Source organism: Lissotriton vulgaris, chromosome 12 (assembly GCF_964263255.1).
Source record: "Lissotriton vulgaris chromosome 12, aLisVul1.2, whole genome shotgun sequence".
Taxonomy (NCBI): domain Eukaryota; kingdom Metazoa; phylum Chordata; class Amphibia; order Caudata; family Salamandridae; genus Lissotriton; species Lissotriton vulgaris.
Genome location: NC_141700.1, coordinates 123,685,252 through 123,698,341, shown reverse-complemented (window position 1 = coordinate 123,698,341; position 13,090 = coordinate 123,685,252). Strand labels below are relative to the sequence as shown.

Sequence of the window (13,090 nt, the reverse complement as noted above, 5' to 3'; positions counted from 1 at the left end):
AAGGTGGTTATTTCCTCTAAATTATGACAGGACACTGATGTGGGGAGATACGCTGTTTATTAGTATAAGTATCCCAGAGAGCGGCGAGCCGGTAATCCTCCGTGCTCCGACACTCGCGCCTTCTCATTAGGGATGCTCGAGCATCCCCAAAATGGCCGCCAGCATGTCGCGTCGTCACGCGACGTGCGTACACTAGAACGCTGACACTACATATCTCCCTTTTTTCCAAACAATGGGAACATATAACTTACAGTCTGCTGCTCATATCAAAGTCTTGGAACCTGGCTGGTCTCACCACTGTTCTTCCCCTGCGGGTCAGTATTACAGGGGTAGCCGTGGCCTCTCTTTCAGGAGTCTCTGCGCCACCTCCCCTATTGTTCAGCGCGGCCGGGTTCTCCATTGATCTCCTTGTGCTCATCTCCTTCTCCGCCCCGGGGCTACTTCTGTTGCTTTGCTCCTCACTGACTCCTTCTCTTCCCATGTCCATCTCCTCGTCGAATTGTTCATTTCCTGCATCGGGCTTCCCCGCACTTTCCAGTTCCTGTCCACCTTGGCTCCACTGTAGTACTTTATTGCATCTCGCCATGCGGTCCTGAGACCATACATTGCCGTCACTCAACAGGGCAGCTCTGTCATACACCTCCTTAACCTGCAGGGGTTTACTGTATTTGCTATCCCCCTTCCTTTGCATTGTCGCCAACTTGACTCGCACCCATTCACCTTCTTCTAGTACAGTGTCTTTCACTTTCCTTCGCCTGTTGTAGTGCTTTGCGTAGACAGCCTGTGCTCTTTCCAAGTTCGCCTGAACCACTGCAGGGGACCATTTGCTCGTTAAGGTTTTCTCTTTCCACACTCGATTGTCCTTCGTGAAGGGGTCACGGCCCCTCAAAATTTGGAAGGGGCTATATCCGGTCCCTGTGGGGGTGATTCTTTACGCCCATATCATGTGCCATATTTCTTTCTCCCAGTCCTTGTTATTTGATATCGCAGCTTGCACGGATCCCATCACCACTCGGTTGAAACGTTCTACCAGTCCATTTCCTGCCCAGTGATAGATCGACGTGTGCTTGGAGAGGATTCCGTTTCTTTCCATAAAGCTGACCATTTGTCTGAGGTGAACTGAGGGCCGTTGTCGCTCAAGATGGATTTGGAAATGCCCTCTCTCACGAACGTGTCGTTCAAAAACCTTAAGATAGTCTCTGTGTCCATTACTTCTTCCAACTTCATTTCTGGCCATTTCGAGTATCTGTCAATGAGGACGCACACATACTTTTGGATACCTTGTCCATCCAAGATCGGGCCCAATATGTCGATGGATAGCTCCTCCCAAGGGTTCTGTGGGGGGTCAAATCTTCCCAGCACCGGTCGCAGTGGCTTGAGTGTCTTGTCCGCTCCCTGGCACTTTGGGCAATCCCTGACATACCGTTCCGCTCGTAGGTCCATGCCTGGCCACCAATATCCTTGCTTGGTCCTCAACTTCATCTTACCTATCCCCAAACGGCCTTCATGGAGTATCGCCAATAGTTTTGGAACTATGTCTGCTGGGGAAATGACCTTGTCTCCCCTATAAACAAACACTCCTTGATCGTCCATAGACAACTCCTCCCTGACCACATAGTACATCCTTAGGTTTTCGCTGGTGTGTTCCTTTTCTGGCCAGCCCTGTACTATGCATTTTTTCACCTCCGGCATGGCTTGGTCTTCACCGTAGGTTTCATTCCACTCCTGGTTGCTGATGACCTTCTCCTGGTCGTCCGTCAGGGCCACCATCTTTTCCCCACCTGCCTGGTCCTCTTCTCCGGGTTCCATGGCTGCCGCCCCGCTTAGATAGTCTGCCACTTTGTTCCGACTGCCTGGAATGTACTCAACATCATATCTAAATTCCCGCAGCTTTAATGTCATTTTTGAGATCCTGGGGGTGGCACTCGCGTGCCCACTGGAGGTTAGTACCTTCACCAAGGGTTTATGGTCCGTCCTTAACTGAAACCGTGTACCCCACAGGAATTGTCTGAACCTTGTCATTGCCCACACCACAGCTAGCATCCTTTTTCAATGACACTGTACTTTCTTTCTGTGTCGCTCAATGTGCGGGAGGCAAAACTCAGTGTTTCCATCACTCCTTGTCCTCGGTCCTGCATCAACACCGCGCCCAATCCTTTATCGCTGGCGTCTGTCATGAGTACGGTTTTTCCATGAGGATCGTATCCTTGCAGGGGTATGGCTCCCACTACGTCTTTCTTTATGCTCTCAAATTACCCTTGTGCTTCTTCCGTCCAGCAGAACACTGAGCTCTCTCTTGTTAATTTCCTCATGTGGTGCGTCTTTGTTGAGAAGTGCTGCACAAATTTACTATAATATTCTGCCATTCCTAAGAAGAACCTGACATCTTCTTTGCTGGTGGGTGGTGGTGCGTCACAAATAGCTCTTACATTTTCAGTCTTGGGTGTAATCCCTTGCACTCCCAATTTCATGCCCTAAGTAGGTCACTGATTCCATGCCCAGGCGGCACTTTTCCCACTCCGCCGTGAAGCCTTTTCCTTCTAACACTCTCAGTACTTTGGTCAGTTTAGCATCGTGGTCTAACCTGTCTCGCCCCATCACTAGGATGTCATCCTGGAAGTACTGGATGCCATCCATATTCTTAAACAGTTGGCGCATCAATTTCTGAAACACCGCTGCTGCCGATGCTAGTCCAAACAGCATGCGACGGAACTGGTAGCACCCGAAGGGGGTAATGAATGATGTCAACCCCCTGCTCTCCGGGTGCAATGCAATTTGATGGTATGCTGAGGTTAGGTCAATGGTTGAGTACCACTTGATTCCTCTCGTCTTGGCCAACATCTCTTCGATCCTTGGTAAGGGAAACTTCTCCACTACAATGTTCTTATTCAATTCGCGCAGGTCCACGCATAGCCTGACCTTCCTGCTGGGCTTCATGACCACTACTAATGGCTCCAGCCACTCAGCGCACGTGATCGGTTCAATGATTCCTCTTCTTTCTAATTCTTGTAGTTCTTCATGCACCGCCTCCCTCACTGCGAGAGGTACATTTCTCACTTTGTGAGACACCGGTATGGCGCCTGCCTTGAAAACAATTTTGTGCGCTAACTTTTTGAGCCTCCCCACCGTGCCTCCAAATACCTTGGGGTACTCTCTCTTCCACTTGTCCAGGTCTGGCCACACTTCCGGTTCGGTGAGTAGGATCTGAACCTTACCTCCAGGGTCCAGTTTGATGCCCAGGTCGCCCTGGTCTAACCATCCCAGCACCGATGGTCCCTTTTCGGATATGTAAAGTTTGCAGTTGGCACTGCGTCCTCTGAATTCAAACTTTAACGGCCTGAATCCTACCATGGGCATGCGGTCTCCATTGTACGTGACTGGCCTTATGTCTAGTTTCTCCAGGTCTGGGCCCAAGTGGGGCTTGAAGGTTTCATTCCACACCGCTCTCTGGACTATGGTATAGGGCGATCCAGTATCTGCTACTACACTTATCGGCACTCCTCCGATCGTCATGTCCAGCACCGGCTTGGTCGATCTTTTGTTGTCTACGCTTAACACTTGGTCGTAGATGCAGAGTACGGTGTCATCATCTTCGTGGTCATTCTCCTCCCTGTCCTCTTGTCCTTGGTCGATGTATTTAACCATACTCCTGGTGGACTTCCTGCGGCACACTTTCTCGTAGTGCCCTACGATCCCACAGTACATACATTTGGCGCGAAACGCTGGACACTTCCTGTCGTAGGCTTCATGTGCCCAGCTTCCGCATCTATAGCAGGCTTTCTTGTTGTTCCCCGTCTGTTTTACCGGTGGTCCCGGATTCCCTTGCCACCTGTTCGGTCCCTTCGATGTGGACCCTTTGCTTCTACTGTCCTTACGGGGCTCATCGTCTTCTATCCTGTTCACCATCGGACTTGTTATGGTCTCTCTTTTTGCCGCTTCCGCGCATCTTCGCGCCAATTCCGCTCTCTTGAGTATTATCATTACCTCCTGCAGCGTGGCGTCACCGTTGGCCCACAGCTTGTCTTGCACCGCTGTACTCGTGGTGTGCATCACGATTTGATCCTTGATGAATTCATCTTAGACTGTATCGTATCTACACGTGGAAGCCAACTTCCTTAATACCGCCACGTACTCTTCCACTGATTCCCCTGGTTGTTGCTTCCTTTGCTTCCTTTGCTGGAAGTTGTATCTGTCGATCGACGTGTATGCGTGGGCATACACGTCGTCATCTGTACTCCCCAGTTGTTTGGGTACCAGATTCTTGAAAATCCTGAGCCCCTCCGGGCCTAGATTATGTAACAGTATCCGCTTCTTCCTCTTACTGGTAAACTTTTCATCATTTTTATCCTCGAGCACTTCAATGAAGTTGTCAATATAGTCTCTCCAATCTTCCCACCTCATAAGGGGTTCCCCTGGCTTGGGTAAGAATTGCACGGGGGCCGTCGCAGACGCTGCTTGTGCGCACATCTTTTCGTGCCTTTCTGTGGGTGGTGTGCCACTGTGGCTCCTGGGGCTGCCTGGTGCACTGTTTTCCTATTGTTTCTCGGTTAGCAGCTGGTGGCTCTCTGTTTCTGCCCCTTCGCTCTTCCCAGAGGTCGCCAGTGCTCCTGCCCTTGATTGTGTTGTGTTGTGGGGTGTCCTGGGTGGTCTCCCCTTCTGCTCGCTCTTTTGCTTCCTTCCCTGTGCTCAGTTTTGCTCCCCTGTGTGGCTATGGGCTCTGCCGTGTTCTCTGGTGTCCAATTGTCTTTATTGGTTGCTTACTTACAGGCTGCTGTATCAGTTGGTGTGTCTGGTGCCTGGTTCAAAGCTGGTATTTCTCCAGTGTCCTGTTCGTTTTTTTTTTCCTTTTGTAGTGTTTCTCCTTTGGTCTTCATCCTGACCTCGTCGCAATTGTAAAGGTGGTTATTTCCTCTAAATTATGACAGGACACTGATGTGGGGAGATACGCTGTTTATTAGAGTAAGTATCCCAGAGAGCGCTGAGCCGGTAATCCTCCGTGCTCCGACACTCGCGCCTTCTCATTAGGGATGCGCGCGCATCCCCAAAATGGCCACCGGCACGTCGCGTCATCACGCGACGTGCGTACACTAGAACGCTGACACTACAGTGGGCAACAGAGAGAGATGGGTAGGTGCTGGGGGGCACGTGAAAGAAGAGAGGGAATGAGAAATCTGTATTGAGAGAAAAAGGGGGCAGGGCGAAAACAATGGGCGGAGGACTCAGCAACTTCTTGCGGCAGCGGTCGGGGCAAAATGCCAGAACAAAAGCACTGCCATTTTCGCGATTCGGGGGCGTGTTTTTAGCAGTTGAGTGACGGATGACGTCATGACTAAAAAAACTGCAAAAAACACGCCCCTGAATCGCAAAAAGACGGGGCTTGAACCGAGTGATGCCCCTCTCCTCCAATGGCTGGCCTCCGTTTAGGAAGCCAGCCAATGGAGAAGAGGGGCGAGTTCAAGCCCCACTGTAGCCAAAACATTAAATCTCGGGCTCCGCCCCACACTGCTTTCGCAGTGTGATGCTAGGCCAGAGACCTAAAAAGGTGGGGCTTGCAGCCAAGCCAGGGAGAAAGCAAACGTCTCGAAGTGGAAGTTCTGCCCCTCTTCTCTTCCAGCATTGGCTTGGCTCAAGGGGAGTTAAGTGCTGATTGGGCAAGCAACTTGTTGGTTTCTCGGTTAGGATGCTGGGACCTTCCGCTGGCACCCGTGGTTGTCTGGCAGAGTCTGGGCTCTGCAGCAGTAAATTCTATTGTATTTAGTCTTCTACCAATATTGCTGGTTAGCGTTCTAGTGCATCATCAGAATCAAGTTTGTGACAGTTTTTTTCTTTCTTGTGGTGAGCGCACTGGTAAACTCCACTCCACTGGCGGTTTCAAAGTTTTTGACAAATTCCTCGCTCCAAGCAGAGCGCGGTGTGGAAAAATCTCAGCAAAATCCACCGGCGGAGCAGAGTTCACCTCCGACACCTACTTTTAACTGACATCTAACTATTACGTTTCTTTAACCTTGTTTTATTTTGTGAATTTCTGATTTTATTTTAATGTAGAGTAACCTATTACAATCCCGGACTATAACATCACTTTAACGCTTTGTTTTTTCAGTGAAAAAAGTAATAATATATAAATATAAATGTATTTGGGTGCGCAAATATAGTGTCAGTAGACTTACATACTCAGCGTATGCCTTCCTTCTAGTGTTGGGGTTGGACTGTTGCAACTTTTTTTTTCTTCAAAGTATTTGTTTGAGTCAGAAGGCAAGATGGCTGCTGCCTGACCGCTGTGAGAGTTGCTCCCCCCGCCATGTAGCATCCCGGTCTAGAGGAACCTCACAAATTAAGCAGTCGGACCTGGAGGTTATCTTATAAGAACCTGGATGGGATATCTTCTGCCTTCGATCGAGTCCAGCTCAAGAATCGCTGAACTGTTTGCACGGCAGCGGATGTTTTCGGCATCGGCATACAATGAATAAAGTGCGGCTCATACCTGTGGCGTGTAGGGGCTCTGACGATCTTCACTGCTGCCAGAAGGATCCCGGGTGGTCTGGACAAATCTGAGATGCCACCAAGAACAAAACAGCCCTTGAAGGACGGCGCCGTGGCAGAAATGGCAGGAGTGAAGGGGGCCCTCGCAGCGAGAAAGACGGCTGAAGCGAAAGGCGGAGATGCTGCTCTCATGCTCTCCCAGGACGGGATGGAAAGTAACAGCAGGTCATCTAATGGCGATCAGCATCCCGTAGACCTGACAATGAGGTCCAAAGAACAGATGGTGCCAGGGATGTTTTCTGAAATTTTTTTCAGAAACGTCCTTCTATGGCAGGCTATATTCGAGAAAGCTCGTCCAGAAGCCAAGAGATCAGCCGAGGGTCATTCTTTTTTTTTTTTTCCCAAAATAAATTTTAATCATGAAAAATCTGTGTTAAATCTGTATATGGAGGGGCATGGGGCATCATCGGAACAGCAGACAAAAGTGTCTCAAGATGAGTAGGTATGATAAAGACGTCAGCCAGTGAACAGTGGTAAGTTTTCTGAAGGCGAGGAAAAGCAACGATTTCAGGGCAAACGGATGCTGGGTTGAGAAAGGCTTCTGAAGGCGAGATGATGCTCTGAAGAAGATGAGATGCATGGTGGAGTAAGACTTCAGAAGGAAAGGACACGATTTGAAGAAAATGGCCACATATTGGGAAAAGGACACGACTTGAGGAAAATGGCCGCCAGCTGCAGTAAAACTTCTGAATATAAGAGAAGCAGCAGAGCAGAAGATGACTTCTGAAAGTAAGGTAAGAGGGGTTGCCTTAAGCGATTAGGGCTTCAGTCTGTGATGATGAGCTCGTCCACACCCCAGTCCTCGTAGCTCCCATCAGGCAGGTACCGTCGGATGATAATTGGGATCTTCCGGGCTTTCAGCTCCTTCATGGCGATGAGCAGTGGGTACGTCTCTCCTTCCAATTCCACCATCACAGGAGCGCACATCGCGATCTGAAGGGCGCGTGTTCCCAGAACCCGGGCACGCTCGTACTTGGTCATGTAGTTGGTTGTGATTCGCTTTTGGTTGGCTTGCTGCCCTTCTCCGGAGGGTAAGACTTCCACTCGCTCATGGTCTTCCTCCTCTGCATTGTCCAAGTCATCGAGCCCTTCATCCTCCTCAACATCATCAAAATCATCTCCATCGAAGTTATCTTCGTTATCAGACATCTCTCCATTTCTCTGATCCCTGACGCACGCTGAACGGTCATTCTTTTTTTGTACGACCAGACTTTTGTCATACAACGGTGGAAAGAAGATGGAGGATGAGTCAGAAGATAGACCCTTTTCGAACACTTGGCTGTGAAGTGTTTTTAATGAATCCAGTCCGCCTCAAGATAATTTACAGGGGGAATTCTAGAGTATTTACATCCATGATCCAAGCCAAATAATATTTACTGTAACTCACTAATGGGATAAGAGAGTTATATATGGGTTAATAATGTGTATTTCTCCCATTGATTGTCCTGAGTTTAAGCCTGGTAGAGCCGGTTAGAGGCTGTCTATGTCTTTTTTTTTTCTTTTCCTCTTGGGTACATTTTGTGTTAGGTTGATTTGTGAGGTTCTCCTGGTATGTTTGATATTTCTGATGGGGTGGGGAGCAATTGAGAGGCACAGCGGAATGCAGGAGGCATCGCAAGGGTCTATAGACCTGTTTTGTCTTAATAGGGTGGGGGTGCAGGGGGAGAGGGGAGGGAGGAGATGGGAGGGATCCAAAAAACAACTCAAAGGGAAAGATGCATGGATTTTCTTTTTGTCTCGAGTTTATTAAATCAGTTGGGGATGGGGCACAGGATATTAGGATTGCATTGTACTTTTGATGGGGTAGCTTAGAATTGCCTCTATCAATATCTGTGGGCTAAATAATCCTGTTAAAAGACGTAGGATTACCCAGAATCTTTGTTTCTCTGCCTTCAAAAGACACATATTGAAGTGTGCAGAAGCAAGGTCATGGAATTTGATGGCTATCAATTGATTTCTTGGACCACGCAGGACGTAAGGACTAAAGGAGTGTCAATATTTATTCGGATGGGGCTGGCTAGTTTTTCGGGGGGCATCATGGATAAAATGGGAAGATGGGTGATTGTACAATGTTCCATAGACGATAGTTTATTTACACTTTGTTCGGTTTATGGACCAGTATTAGATGAACTAGCACTGTTTAACTGGTTGAATATTGAACTATTGGGATGGCCCTTTCCAATCATTATATGCGGGGATATGAGTTGTTCGGTGTCCAATCATCCTGGGATATCTTATTAAGGGCGTGAGCTTAAAGTTTATAAATCTCTGCTTTAACTAAGAATGTTGCACTGGTTATTAGATATATGGGCAAAACAAGATGGAAATGATCCCGGATATACATATTTTTCCGCCCCTCATAAAACTCATGTCAAACTGGACTATTTTTTTGTATAACAGGGTTTGGCACACGTTAGCAAAATAACTAAATATCCTAGAGATTGAAGAATATCTCAATTAAATAAAGTAAGAACAGTTCTCCCCCGGGGAGAAAGATATGTTTGAGTCACCAATTAAACTCAAGGAAATGCTATGGCAATTGAGTCACTGCCATCCGGTAAAGCAGTAGGGACTGTCTTTATACCAGGTTAATTTTATCAAAAATTCTGGGTGCAACTAATAGCTTTGATGTCTGAGATTTTCGTTACAGTCCAAGCTGGTGAGGCACCACCTGAATCATGGAAATCAGCTAAGATCGTGATATTTAAAAAAAGGCAAACCTGTAAATGAACCTGGGTCATTTAGACCTATAACATTAATTAACAGTGACACGAAGATATATGCAAAAATTCTCGCAAATAGATTGGCATCGGTGATCAAGAAGCTGGTCTCTTCTCACCAACATGGCCTGGAAGGGAAACTATAGACCATATTCGCCAGACTATTGTCCTTTTCGACTACACTGAGGTTACAGGAGACCCTATGGCTTTAATACTGGTAGATGCAGAAAAGGCATTTGATAGGGTGTCCTGGCCCTTTTTGTGGGCAACTATGGCAAAAAATGGTTTAGGAGAGGGGTTTATCAAGGCTATTAAAAGTATGTATAAGGAACCAACTGCAAGGATAGCTATAATGGGTGCCTCCTCTGATTTAATTAGGATTACACGGGGCACGGGACAGGGGTGCCCTGTTCTCCTTTATTATTTGCTATCTATATTGATCCCCTAATTAGAAAAATTATGGAAAGCCAAAGAATTCAATCTATTTGGGCTAATGGGGGAGAAACCAAAATTTTAGCTTACGCAGATGATCCAGCTATATTCTCGCCGACTCCTCGAGCTGCTCTCTTGGAGTTAAATACTCTGACCAGTCATCTCACATTAGTTGGGATGAGTAATGTAATTAAAATGTTATTCCTCCCTAAAATCTTATGTTATTTAAGAGCTATTCTTCTTTAAATAAGCAAATCATGTTTTTTTAAGCTGAACCAACTGATTTTGTGGTTTTTGTGGGCCGGACAGCGTTCTCGTAGAGCTTTAAAATATATGACCTTAATTAGAGACCATGGATGGTGGTCAGTCCCTAACTGTCAAGTTACTATTCGGCAGCAGCTTTGAAACAGATGGCCGACCGGTTGAAAGGCGATTATGGGGGGTTAGAGAAGTATCTATTTATGAGTTAATTTATGGGACAGAAGCCAAGGGATTGCTTATGCGTCATATTGATTTCGCTTATTTTACGAGGGTCAAATTTAAGGTCTTATTGGGTGCGTTTAATGTCTGGACGGCAGTTCGGAAAAAATTGAAGATCATCAGAATCCATAGATATTCTCCTCTAGTCAACAATAGGCTTCTCCCAGATATATTTCAGGACGGCTACTTTAAAATCTGGATTCAGAAAAGGGTATTGCATATAGGGGATTTAATGGCTGATAAGGAAATATTCTCATTTAATTTAATTAAGGAAAAATTTGGGATAGGAAACAACCACTTTTTAAAATATTTGCAGATAAGGGATTTTTGGTTCAAAAAGTTAACCTGTTGTAGTAAAATCCCTCTACTAGATCTGGTCTGGGGGGCTTGACCATCACTGTCCACAATATATAAAATCATAAATAAGGAGAATGGGGCATAATATGTCCAAACATTTGAACAGGTGGCAAGAGATGCTACAAGCTGAGCCAGGAGAGTGTGAAGACTCTCTTCAGCTAAGCCCGACAGTTTTTATCTCAGATAGCCTGCAAGTATAATGTTTTAAGACTTGGTGTAACCTTTATATCACCCCGGTTCAGATTTCTAGATGGGGTAAGACCTCAGGGATACAATGTTCTCACTGCGGAATGTTAGCCGCATATAGTGTTCATACGTTTGCCACATGTCCAAGGCTTACCCAATTGATAATAGAAATTGGACAACACCTCAATATTATGCTGGGACATGCGGTTGAGCTTACTCCCCAGGTTATACTATTGGGGATTAGTAATCAGGAAATGGATGAATCAAACCGGAGCTTGGTATTTATAGCTATGCCTGGCTAGTGTCTGGTTTGATCGGGATCCTCTCTTAGTACACGGAGGGTTAGGCAAATTACTTTCAATTTATAGGTGGGAGATTGCGGTATATAAAAGAAGAAGAAATAGGAGAAGGAATAGGGGTCTTAGAATAGGGGAGCCCTTAACTAGAAGGATCAATGCTGATGAAGACCCACAGACCTCTGAATAGATAAGCAGGGTATTCAGCCCTGTGGTAACGTTAGGTTAATCTCAAGGCTAAGCAATTATTTACTTAATCTGATTGAATTTTGTTCCTTTTTGGATCTTTAGGGTATGGGTGGGGGGTGGGGGGTAGGGTTGGGTTGTAAATGTGAACTTGGACTTCGATTATTTTTGGTATTGTATGATTTGTTATCTCTTTTCTGTTTAATGTCTAAATAAATATTTAAATTTAAAAAAAAATGTTTTTTGAGTCACACGGTTTCTGCAACATCTCTTCCAGTAGTGAACTCATATGGGCACTGAAGCATTATTAGATTATTTTTTACACCATTGTGTTCACTCATTTTATTGACGCTGCCAGGACCCGTCTCTCACCGTCCCATTGCAGAGATAGCTGCTTCAGAGTAGAGGCACATCCTTGACAAGTTTCAAAGGAAGCATGTTAAAAGGCAACGTCGGATCATTATTCACTCCTGCACTGGCAAGATCTCTGCCACTGGGAATACTTTATACAGTGAGTGAAGACTCTGCTTTAAGAATACTCCAAGCCCGGACACTTCTCGCCCGGACACTTCTCTTCAATCGGTGCCTCCTAAGAGGCCTAAAGACACTTCCCTTACCCCTCCTCCTCCTCCACCTCCTTCATCACCTCCCCTTCTACCACAGACTTCACGACCTTCACCTGACCTGCCTCCCATCTTATGACTTCTTCTCAGTGGTCACTGGAGTCCTATTCAGACACAGGCAGCCCTACTCCTGACTCTCCAGCAGAAGACTTTGGTGTCCGACTCTACCTTGACCCTATGGACGATCCTTGAAAGGACTACAACGTGGACCCACTGGGGGATCCTGGCCATGACAGTGTCCCTGTTGCCAATTCGACAGGCTGCCTGACTTACTATGACAGAGCCCAATAGGAAGAGGATATGGCCTTACTCCAACATCTCCCTGACCAGTACTGGAAGAGGGGAGAAGAGATTGTTGAGGATGGGAAGGCCATATCCAACGCTACCATTTGGTGTGCATTAGATTTGGCTGATAAAGCTGAAAGTAAGCTGAACAACTCAGTGATCCTCCATCGCCCCTCTTGGATGCATGTCTCAGGTTTCAAAAGTAGGAAGTTTAACAACATCTCATTAAGTTGCTCTTCACAAGCGAACACCTTTTTGGTCCCCAGGTTGGTGAGATGTTGGAAAAGATTAAGAAGGACACTGACCCTGCTAAGGCCATGGGTGCCCTTCATGTTCCTTCAGCTGAAGCTCCTTTCTGCAAAAAACAATTGATAGGTCCAAGGCAACTTCTACTGATTCCACGCTTTCACATCAACACCAGCAGCTGACTTACTGCAAACAGGGAGTTAGGGGTTATGCGCGGGCACCTTCAGAAGTAACAACTCAAAAGGTGAGGCAGAGCTCCTCCCTCCAGGAGAGCCTCTATCTTCAGGCATTGACTTGCGTGAATATCCCCCTTCCAACTCCCAATCACACTATACCTGTTGGGTGGAAGCTATAATGATTTCTACCCCTTTGGGGACCACAGACTAGTGATGTCTATCCATCATTGAGTACTGCTACTGCCCTGAGCTCATGTCAACCCTGCCAAACATTCCTCCTCGCACACATACACCATCAATCCAGCACACTTTGCTCTACTCAAATGGACCATAGAATCAATGCACCTCAACATCGAGCAAAGGTTTTTAATCCCTGTACTTTCTAAAAAATGATGACTTCCTCAGACGTCTTTGAGCTTAGGCCTCTCAGCAGACATATCCTCTCAGAACATTTCCATATGACCATTCTATAGGATGTAATCCGCCTGCTTCAGCCAGGGCACTTTATGACCCCACTAGACCTAAAGGGCGCCTACTTTCACATCCCAATCCCTGCGGCCCAT

At 46.7% G+C, this 13,090-nt stretch overlaps 1 pseudogene; it reads right to left on the bottom strand.

Annotated features, from left to right (window-relative positions):
* Window positions 1-6,930: 6,930 nt before the first annotated feature.
* On the bottom strand, window positions 6,931-7,721 carry LOC147673608 (DNA-directed RNA polymerases I, II, and III subunit RPABC2 pseudogene; annotated as a pseudogene).
* Between the last annotated feature and the right edge of the window lie 5,369 nt (window positions 7,722-13,090).